At 41.8% G+C, this 11615-nt stretch overlaps 1 long non-coding RNA gene across 1 annotated transcript; it reads right to left on the bottom strand.

Moving 5' to 3' along the window:
* Window positions 1–5557: 5557 nt before the first annotated feature.
* On the bottom strand, window positions 5558–9171 carry LOC121826409 (uncharacterized). Its single transcript, XR_006068683.2, has 2 exons — window positions 8785–9171; window positions 5558–5840 (listed from the first exon to the last, which is right to left on the bottom strand). It is a non-coding gene; the product is annotated as an uncharacterized LOC121826409 (long non-coding RNA).
* Between the last annotated feature and the right edge of the window lie 2444 nt (window positions 9172–11615).

Genomic DNA, 11615 nt, shown 5'->3' with positions numbered 1-11615 from the left:
AACAAGGAGAGCACCAATGGACACATAGACAGAAGGGGAAATCTCAGAGGTCCCACCTTTAGACAAAGAACTACAGGCAAATGCTGACTGCTGAGAGAGGGAGAATTAGCCTTTCCCAGGGATGAGCCTCTAGCTGGCTATCCAATACAAAATGGTCAGCCCTGAAATCATATATACACAAGCAACAAAAACAGACTCACAAGGTTGTATTTGTATATCTGTGCACTTGTTTACATATAATATATATGTCATAATAATAAAGTAAAAGGCAGTCAATGGTATGGGGGAGGTATGTAAGAGGAGTTTGGGGAGTAAAGGGAAGGAGGGAAGTAATGTAACTATATTTTAATTAAAATTAATTAAAAATTTTCAAGGTTTGATTACTTATTTTTTTCTTTGAAAGACATAATTTTGGCTGGACTCACACTTAGACATAAAAGCTCCCAGTGAGGACAGCCAACATCCCTTGGTAATCTATTCCTATTCCTAGCATTTCATTGGCTTTCTTCATTCCCTTGGCCAAAAGTTAAGCATATTACACAGCCCCCTTTTTGTTTTCCTTAGTACATTGTTTCTTCAAAGATATACATTGGCATTTGTGTTCCAGGACACATGAGGTAACATCTTCATTTAAAAAGCAGCTCATCGATTATGCTGAGGTGCATGGAGAGAGAGGGTGCTGAGGGGGACTGCTGGGGAGGTTGCATTTCAGGGTTGGGCAGAATCCTGGCACAGGGGAATCTCCCAGGAGTCTATGGAGAGGACCTCAGCTTAGACTCCTAGCAATAGTGATAAGTAGCCTGAACTAGTCTTCTCTTGTGACCAGATTGGTGCCTGGCCCAATTGTCATCAGAGAGGCGTCATCCAGCAACTGATGGAGGCAGATGCAGAGACCCACAGCCAAACAGGTGGAGTTTGGAAATCCTGGGGAGGAGGAGGAGAAAGAAGTGTAGGAGCCAGAGGGATCAAGGACACCATAGGAAGGCTCACACAATCAACTAACCTGTGCTCATAGGGGCTCACAGAGTCTGAACAGACAACCAGGGAATCTGCATGAGACTGATGTAGGCACTCTGCATATATGTTACAGTTGTGTAACTATGTCCTCTTGTGGGACTCCTAAGAGTGGAAACAGGGGCTGTCTTCAACTCTTTTACTGGCTTTTAGGACCCTACTTCTCATACTGGGTCACCTTTCCCAGCCTTAATACATGAGGGATATATTTAGTCTTACTGCAACTTGATATGCCATGTTTTATTGATACTCACAGGAGACCTGCCCTTTCCTGGATTGAGATGGAAGTGGAGGGGGCTGAGAGGTGAGACGGGGAATGGGGAGAGGGACTGGGAGGGGAGGATGGGGGAATGTTGTGGCCAAGATGTAAACTAAATAGATACATTTTTAAAAAATAGATACATTTTCTAGATCTGGCCACTGTACATACATTTTTAAAAGCTCATATACAGTGTCTGGGGTAAGATGGTGTAGTGGGAGTTGTCCCTGTGTGACCCACTTACTAGAATAATTGAGAGGTGCTGGAGGAAAGGAGGAGCAAAACACTGAAGAAAAATAAGTCAACACACTAGGAGATGACTTCCTGCCTAAACCACTTGCTGTGCAAAGATGATGACCAGAGATCAGATCCTTGGTGCCTACCTTGAAAATGCCAAGCAGAAAGAATGGAACACTTGCTTGCATTCCCAGTGCTAACTTGCTGAGCTCTGAGTCAAGTCAGAGACCTTGCTTAAAAAAAAACACAAAACATATCTTTAACTAAAATAGAATAACATCGTAAGTGTAGCTACTCTTCATCAAAGAAGCTTCTCTTTACAGTAAGTGGAGACCATCACAGAAAACTACAATTAAAATCTCCGACCCCACCTCTCTTTCTCCCTCCACTCCCATGAGGTGTGCACCCCTCAACCTCCCTCTCTTTCTCTTTCTTTTTCTCTCTTCTCTCTCTCTCTTTCCTATCTTCTCTTTGTCTCTCTATTATAACAAATCATTTCTGTGCTGATATAGCCTCCTGTTTGTGAGTATCCATCCACCACCCCGTCACCCCACTGCTGCATCTGTCCAGCATGCCAGCATGGTCCCCTGCACTCATGGGATACCCTGACCCGGCCAGCTGGGGGTTTTCCGTGTGTGCATAATTCATACACAGTCACAATGCAGAGATCATCAACCATGTGGATCCCAGCCCGAGTGAATACATCTCCATCACAACCCTTCATCTGTAGCTCAGGGAACATTGTGGTAGAGGGGTGGGAAGATTATAAAAGTCAAAGGACCAGGAAGTCTAGTATAAGACTCTCTCCTAGAAATGGCAGTGGCGCCAGGCAGTGGTGGCACAGGCCTTTAATCTCAGCATTTGGGAGGCAGAGTCAGGTGGATCTCAGTTTGAGACCAGCCTGGTCTACAAAGCAAGTTTCAGGACAGCCAGGCCTGTTACACAGAGAAACACTGTCTCAAAAAAAAGGAAAAGAAAAAGAAAAAAAGAAAGAAATGGCAGTGGAACAATAACACTAAGTTTTCAAATGTCCCCCAGCTCTAGACAAAGAACTACAAGGAGGCAACTGATGACTGCTGAGAGAAGGAAAACTAGCCTCTCCCCAAGACGTAGTTTCAATATAGAAGGTTGAGAGTGACCAAAGAGGACACCTGCTGTTGACCTCTGGCCACTGTACATACATGCACACAGATGTGCACACCACACACACATACACAGGCAAAAATTAAGTAAGCCCAGAAGAACAGAGTTCAAGTTTCTCAGTTCTTTGGTATTAAGAGGAAGCTAGAGCCTCATCCAAAAATTATGCCAGGCAGTCGAGGTAAAACCAGACTGACAGTATCCCCTCCAGACAATCCTAGAGCTCTTTTGAGCCTCAAATTCCGGTGCAGGTTTTTAGTGAGGTGGTAATTCCTCTTTTGAATGGGAGGCAGTGGGCAGAAATTTTATTTTGTCATTCTGTACAATTCAAAGAGCATCTCCTAGTGATATCTTCAGAGGGATAATGGTTTTTAAAACTGAGCTACTGCAGGGACCTGAGACAGAGAGCTACAAATCTGGGAGCCTAGACTTAGCCTTATAGAGCCATAAGAAGAAACAGAAACCTAGGACACAATTGTAGGGGGGTGGATGCTTTGGAACAATCATTTTCTACACTATGAATATGTATTACTATCATTGGTTAATAAAAAGCTGACATGCTGGTAGCTGGGCAGGAAGTTAGGCAAGAAAAACAAACTGAGAATGATGTGAAGAAGGAGGGAAGAGTCAGGGGAGATGCCAACCAGCCATAGAGCAAGCAGGATATGTTAAAAAATGAAATAATAAGCCATGATCCATGTGGCAAAGCATAACTAGAAATATGGGTTAAGTGTAAGAGTTAGCTAGTAACAAGCCTGAGCTATTGACCAAGTATTTGTAATTAACATAAGTTTCTGTGTGTTTCTTTGGGACTGAGTGGCTGGGACAGGGAACGTCACATTACATAGGAAAGGTCTGGACACTGTCAAGCCAATAAACAGCAGGTAGTAGGAGCTCAGCTCATGTGGCGAAATATGTAAGGAAAGGTAGCCACACTCTTCATGGCCAGAAGAGCTCATCAAATGAAAGTAATTTTGGATTTTTCTAGAACTATGCATGAGGTCAGTAGATGGATCAACCTCTGGAGCCACTTATCCATCACACATGTCTGCAATCCCTCCAGCAAGGATATCCACAATTGCAGGAATTTGGAGAATTATGATGACAGGGATTAGGTCTATGTGGGTATTAGTGCTATTGCTTCTCACATTCCCAACATACCCAGAAGAAATGTCTCCTTATTCAAACATCAACTATCCCGGGAGGTACCACTGTCAGAGTCTCTAATGTGAGAAAACTTGATCAATATGGTGCTTTCTTAGAAAATTGGGAATGAATCTCCCCCAAGATCTAGCTATACCACTCTTGGGCATATACCCAAGGAATGCTCAATCATACCACAAGGGCACTTGCTCAGCTTTGTTCATATCAGCATTGTGTATAATAGCCAGAACCTGGAAACAACCTAGATGCCCTTCAACCGAAGAATGGATAAATAAAATGTGGTACATATACACTCAGCTGAGAAAAACAATGATATCATGAGGTTTGCAGGCAAATGGATGGATCTAGAAAAAATCATCCTGAGTGAGGTAACCCAGACTCAGAAGGACAAACATGGTATGGACTCACTCATAAGTGGATACTAGATGTAAAGCAAAGGATAACCAGACTGCAACTCATAGCTCCAGGGAGACTAGCTAGTAAGGAGGACCCTAGGAAGGACACATGCATCACCCAGCAAAGGAGAAATAGATGAGATCTACATGAGCAAACTGGGAGGGTGGGGGTAATGGAGGGCAAGGAATGGGGAATGAGAACATAGGAAAATGGGAGTTTTGAGCTGGAACAGGGATGGAGTGGGAGATCAAGGAAATGGATACCAGGATAAATGAAGACATCATGGGAATAGGGAGAAACAGAGTGCTAGGGAAGTTCCTAGAAATCCACAAGGATGACCCCATCACAGCTACTGGCAATAGTGGAGAGGGTGCCTGAACTGTCCCCTCTGGTGATCAGATTGTTAAATACCCTAACTGTCATAATAGAGCGAGCCCTCATCCAGTGACTCAGAGAAGCAGATGCAGACATCCACAGCCAGGTGCCAGGCTGAGTTCCAGGAATCCAATCAATGAAAGAGAGGAGGATTCTATGAGCAAGGGACATCGAGACTATAAAGGAAAAAAGTACAGAGACAAGTGGCGAAACTGGTAGAAACACATGTACTGTGGACCAATAGCTGATGAGCCTCCACTGTACTGGACTAGGCCCTCTGGACAAGCAAAACAGTTGTTTAGCTTAACCTGTTTAGGGGGCCCCCGAGGCAGTGGGATAGGAACCTGTACCTAGTGCATGAGCTAGTATTTCGTATCTAGTGCCTATGGTGAGACATTTTGTGTAGCCTTGGTGCAGGGAGGGGGCTCTTGGACCTGCCTCAACTGATTGTACCAGGCTCTGCTGACTCCCCAAGGGAGTTCTTGCCTTGGAGGAGGTGGGAATACGGAGTGAGATGGGGGAAGGCTGAGGGGCAGGTGGAGGGAGGACAGGGGAATCTGTGGTTGGTATGTAAAGTGAATAGAAAATTTCTTAATAATAATAATAATAATAATAATAATAATAATAATAATAATAATGAAAAAAAGAAAAGAAAAAAGTGCCTTACAAGTTTGCCTACAGCCCAATCTTATGGGGGCATTTTCTTAATTGAGGTCCCCTCCACTTACATGACTCTAGTCCATGACAAGTTGACAGAAATCCTTCTATCACAGCATTTTATATTGTACTTTGTTATATTTTCTTTTCTTGATTTGTGGAGGTTTGTTTTTGTACTGTGTTTTTCCTTTTTGAAAAACATTAAAGTTGGATTGGTAAGGACTGTGGAGGATTTGGAAGGCCTTGGGGAGGGGATGATATGTTCAAAATATATTCATAATTAAAAATCATTTTTAAAAATAAAAAATAATAAAATGATAAAAATCATTTTAATATTAAAAATATAATAAAAAGAAAATCTCCAAACCAAAAACAAACAAACAAGAAATCACAACTATCAGAAACGTCCTCATCACCAGACTTCACTTCTATAAAGTAAACAGTGGCTGAAGGACCGCTTCCTCTCGTCTTCAACTGTGTGGTGCCTTTAAGAACGAGGCTGACCTTCTTCATGTCTTCATGACTCAGTACCAGGAAGTTGTCCCATTCTTTCATGGACAGCCAGCCATGGGTGTGCTCAAACCATGATCCATTTATGCTTGTGGAGAGAGGAAGAAAGTGTCAATCAGAAAACATGAGAATGGGACAGCTTGATTTTCTTCACTTTTCTGCTTTACTAAGAAAAATTAAACCAGTCTGCATTTACAGCATTCAACATGATGTTTGAGGTACACACACACACACACACACACACACACACACACACACACACACACACAAATAGTGAACTGATAAAATCAAGTTCATTAACAAACTCATCACCTTATACATTTACCACTGGAGACATTTCCCAGCACATGTTCCTGTTGCAAGGACAGGAACATGTGCTGGGAAAATCAGTCACACTAATACAGGAAGTCAGAGGGTCTAGGGCATGGCCAGGCTTGGACATTTTAGTTACTATCCTGTCTGGAGATCTATCTTATCCCCTTCAGAGGGAGAGCCCCCACCCAATGGCATCCATATCTGAGGTTACTATATTTTTTAAGAGTGTCTCATTGAGACCCAAGCCTCTAAAACGTGGATCATTGGAGACATTCTAAGAATAGCCTTCTGACTTTATGCCAAAGTTTTATGTCCATTCACAGTGCTAGTCTGATGTGTTTTCCATAGTCCCAGTGTCTTTACTGTTCCTGTTCTGGGTGTGCTCACTCTTTACGTATCAGTTTCCATTGCACACTTGCACTGCTCCCTGTTACCTGAGGGGCTAACTGAATCAAGTCAGGAGAGAAGCCAAGAGTTCAGACAGGGTAAGGCTAGTAGGAAACATGAATTCAAAGAGTCTAAAACTGGACTGGAGGCTGAGGGTAAAAGACCTACAGAGAATGTGAATTAGGCATTGCATGACAGAGTCACTTAAAGAGGCTGAAAGTTGGACTCAGGAGATGGCTCAGTGGAAAGCATTTGTCAAACATGTGTGAGGACCTGAGTTTGAATCCTCAGAAACCATGTAAAGATGGTGGTAGAACTTCTATTTGTCACACTGATGTTCCTTCCCTGAGATGGGAGTAGAGACAGAAGATTTCCCTGAAGGTTGGAAACAGCTAATCTGGCACACACAAGATGAACAAGAAATAAGAGACCTTGTTTCAAACAAGGTAGATAGCAGCACCTGATGTTGTCTTCTGACTTCAACACTCAAACCTTAGAACAAGAATGCTCACATTCACACATAGGCATTCATGTCATCATAAACCCATATACATATGTACATCATAAGAAAAGCCAAATGCAAGCCACATGTGGTGGCACAGATCTGTAATGCCAACACTCAGGAGGTAAAGACAAGAGAAGTTCTGGAGTTCAATGTCTTTTTTAGATGCTCAGTGAATGTGTCCCAGCCTGAACTCACCTAGACTCTGTCTCAAAACAAACAACAGATGCAAAAGCATGTTAGTGAAGATACAAGTAATAAGCTTATGACATATGTCTAGATGATAATTAACAGTGGTTTTGTCATGAAACAAGTAAAAAGATATTTATTTTGGGCAATGATTACAAAGGGTGTGTCAACAAGCCTGGCCTCACTCTTGCTACATAAACAAGGATGGCCTTGAATTATTGATCCACTTCTCTCTACTCCAAGAGTTCTGTAATTAAAGGCTTGAACCTTCCTACTGAGGCTGGATACTTGTTATTTGTTATACTCTAATTGTTCCACTCCAGGGACAAGATCTAATGCCTGGATCCAACAACAAATAACCACAAAATCTGTGTGTTAGTGGGGAGTCATTTTTAACAAGCATACAAGTCAGTACCTTCCTCATGGTGATGTGTACTAGGAAAACAGAAAGATATGATGACAGAGACACATGGAAGGAATGGTATATTATTTGGTGTTGGAAAGAAAGATTCCCATCAATACAACAATTTATTGGCTGAAATCAACTGAAGGTATGAATCAAGGTTGTATGATATCATTAATAATCACACCAATGAAGTATGAGACATAGGTACCTGTTTTTTGTGTGTGTGTGTGTTTGTGTGTGTGAGAGAGACAGAGATACAGAGTCAGAGAGACAGAGACAGAGTGATAAAAATAGAGAGATAGAGAGACAAAGAGATGCAGAGAGGCATATAGACACTGAGAGAGGGAGAGAGAATGCTTGTGACCTTTTAGAATCAGCTGAGTATTTGTGTTGAGGAAGATCTGCTCTTTGGGAAAAATAGAAAGGGCCCTGTCAAGTGGGGCAGGGCAGACAACCACCAGAGGAATCTGAACTTTACCTCTTTTCTCAGTTCACCTTTGTCTGCAATTTCTTACAGCTATGCTTTTCATTTTTCAGTGTCTGATTTTGCATATGACACTCTTTTCCTGCATTGGTTCTATATGCTACAATACAGACCTGCCAAGCCAGATGTGCCCAGCAGTGCAATAATGATGCACCTGTTACGGGGTAACTAAGTGATGTCTGCTTCAATGTGAAGCTTGATCCTCAAGGAGGCAACACATGCCTGGTACCATAACCCGAATCATAACCCCATGGCTGGAGTGGACATAGGTCCTAAGTGGGGCTCCTACTAATGTTTAACTAAGTGGTCATGTTGTCAAATTGCTTTCTAAATGTTCATATTTCTACCCATGAGTTTGTGCTGTTCTTCACCTTCATCTTTTTTCATTGGGCATTAGTTAATGTTGAGACTTTTATTATTATTATTATTATTATTATTATTATTTTATTTTACAATACTATTCAGTTCTACATAACAGCCACAGATTCCCTTGTTCTCCCCCTTCCTGCCCTCTCCCCTTCCCCCCAGCCCACCCCCCATTCCTACCCCTTCCAGAGCATGGCCTCCCCTGAGGACTGAGATCGACCTAATAGACTCAGTCCAGGCAGGTCCAGTCCCCTCCTCCCAGATTGAGCAAGCGTCCCTGCGTAAGTCCCAGGTTTCAAACAACTAACTCATGCAATGAGCACAGGACCTGGTACCACTGCCTAGATGCCTCCCAAACAGATCAAGCCAATCAACTGTCTTACCTATTCAGAGGGCCTGATCCAGTTGGGGTCCCCTCAGCCTTTGGTTCATAGTTCATGTGTTTCCATTCGTTTGGCTATTTGTCTCTGTGCGTTATCCAACCTTGGTTTCAACAATTCTTGCTCATATAAACCCTCCTCTTTCTTGATAATTAGACTCCCAGCGCTCCACCCGGGGCCTAGCCGTGGATGTCTGCATCCAGATTCCTCAGTCCTTGGATCGGGTTTCTGGCACAACTATTAGGGTGTTTGGCCATCCCATCACCAGAGTAGGTCAGTCCCGGCTGTCTCTCGGCCAAAAAACTTGGAAACAACCTAGATGCCCTTCAACTGAAGAATGGATAAATAAATTGTGGCACATATACACAATGGAATACTACTCAGCAGAGGAAAAACAATGACATCATGAGGTTTGCAGGCAAATGGGTGGATCTAGAAAAAAATCATCCTGAGTGAGGTAACCCAGAATCAGAAAGACAAATATGGTATGTACTCACTCATAGGAGGATACTAGATATGGAACAAGGATGACTAGACTGCTATTCACAGCACCAGTGAGGCTACCTGGAAAACAGGACCCCAAGAAAGACACGAGGATTGCCCAGTGATGGAGAAATGGCTGAGATCTACATAAGCAACCTGGACATGAGTGGAAGCAATGAAGAGTGAGGGTCGAGGGAAAGAGAGTGGGAGATCCCAGCTGGATCAAGAACAGAGAGGGAGAACAAGAAATAAGAGACCATGGTAAATGAAGACCACACAAGAAGAAGAAGAAGAAGAAACAAAGTGCTAAAGAGGCCCACAGAAATCCACAAAGATACCCCCACAAAAGACTAATGTTGAGACTCTTAACTCATCAAAATGGAAAATAATTGACTGTGAGTGCTCAATAATTGATGCAATACCCAAAGTTCAGGAAACAGAACAGAACAGGGAATAGAAAGAATGTAAAAGCTAGAGGATCTGGAGGAGTGCTGTGAAATTGTCCTCTGTGAATCTTGCCCTCTGCGTTTGACTTGGTTTTTGTGCAAATGAACTCATATCGTCAGTGATTGCCTATAGAAAAACTATATGAGATCAAGCCCATTAATATTTCAGCATGGATAGGGCATGTCCTGAAATCCCATCTTGGCTGAGGAGCTATTGGGAATGGATGGCATCTGGATGAGTCAGGGTTTTTATTAATTTGGTTTATATCCATGGTTAGGTTTCCCATGCTTTTGTGGATGGAATACCACTCATGCCGAAATGAGTACCACAAATTATTCTGAGTGGGTTTTGTTTTTTAAAAAGGCTTGAAGTTGTGATGTAGCTGTATTTGGGCACCTATGGTGTGTTGGAGGAGGTATTGGCAAGTGTAGTAGATCAAGACACATTATATTTTTGAAATCTCCAAAGAATAAAAATATCATGTAAAACAAGCAAAAGCTTGAAAAGTAAATCAAGGACAGAAAATGACACTGGAAGAGCCAATGATTGTCTAGTTGAAGCTCTAAAACCAGATATTTCAGGAATAATGAACCAATATTTAAGGACATTATATTTGAGTAATTCACATTACACCTGAAGGATACCAGTTCTCATATCCATGACCTATTTACTCCAAGATTGAGTTTTTAAAAAATTCTTCAGAAACCAACTTGTAATGTCTTTTCATTATACCTATAGTTTAGTGCATCTCCCTACCATCATTAGAAATGTTTATCCATGGATGAATGGTGATGAACACAGAGACTGACAACTGTAAAAGATGCACACATTAAAAGACTTTGGAGTGATCAGCACTAAATGGGACTTCTATAGAACAGGTTTTCCTCCCAAGGCTCAGTAGTCACTTTTTGATGCAGAAGGAATGTATTATAGAGGCAGAGGTGGTAGATGACTACACCAAAACAGTGTTTTCTGTACATCTCATGGCAATTGCACACACAAATGTACAACAGTTGTGACTCATGTACAAGATCTGTACAAACTTAGGCCAGACAAAATTCCTGCATGGAGGTGGAGTTTAGCCATGATCTCCGACCTCTGGTAAAGTATTGACAGCTTCCTGAAAAGAGTCAGTTTTCTTCAAGGATGTGGTCTCTAATGATTGACCAAACTCTACTGGATATTCACACACTCAAGAGTATGTAGGCATCATCAATTGGATTGGATGACTTTACAAATTGAAAGATGGCTGATCAGTTAAGACATTTGGGGCTCTTGTAAATGATTTGGGTTAAATTCCCAGTATCCACATGATGGCTCATTATCTCAGCTCCAGAGGATCTGATGCCATAGTCTGGATAATGCATGTATTGTGGTTCATATACATAAATGCAGGTAAAAGGCATCTATGTATAAATTAAAAATAAATATTTAAAAATTGATAAACAAAACTGGGTGCTTCTAGAATGAGAGGAGGATATGGGGGGAATGGAAGAGGGGAATGAATTTTGATAAAAACAATTTATGAAATTATTAAAGTTAAAAGATATAAAGACACTTCATGCAGAAACAGATCATAGAGATAATGTGAACACTAAAGAATATTAGACCTTCAAACAAAGGAAAGATGCACTGAAGATCAATTAAGAGAATGCCTTGTTTTGCCATTGTATACCTGGAGATCCAGAGAAAATGCAAGGCCCTGGAAAGTTGTAGCTAATAAAATTATTTACAAAGATGTATTTTATTTTTTATATGTTTGTGTGTTTTTATGTGAGAACGCATATGTGCCTGGGTGTGTACTTACACAGGAGAGAACAGAGGGTCAGTTCCCCTGAAGCTGGAATAATAGAACGCTGTAAACCACTCAGTGTGGGAGCTGGGAAACAAATTTCATCTTTGAA

Source organism: Peromyscus maniculatus, chromosome 1 (assembly GCF_049852395.1).
Source record: "Peromyscus maniculatus bairdii isolate BWxNUB_F1_BW_parent chromosome 1, HU_Pman_BW_mat_3.1, whole genome shotgun sequence".
NCBI classification, from domain to species: domain Eukaryota; kingdom Metazoa; phylum Chordata; class Mammalia; order Rodentia; family Cricetidae; genus Peromyscus; species Peromyscus maniculatus.
The sequence above is the reverse complement of the archived record's forward strand: the minus strand, read 5'-3'. Positions and strand labels throughout refer to the sequence as shown.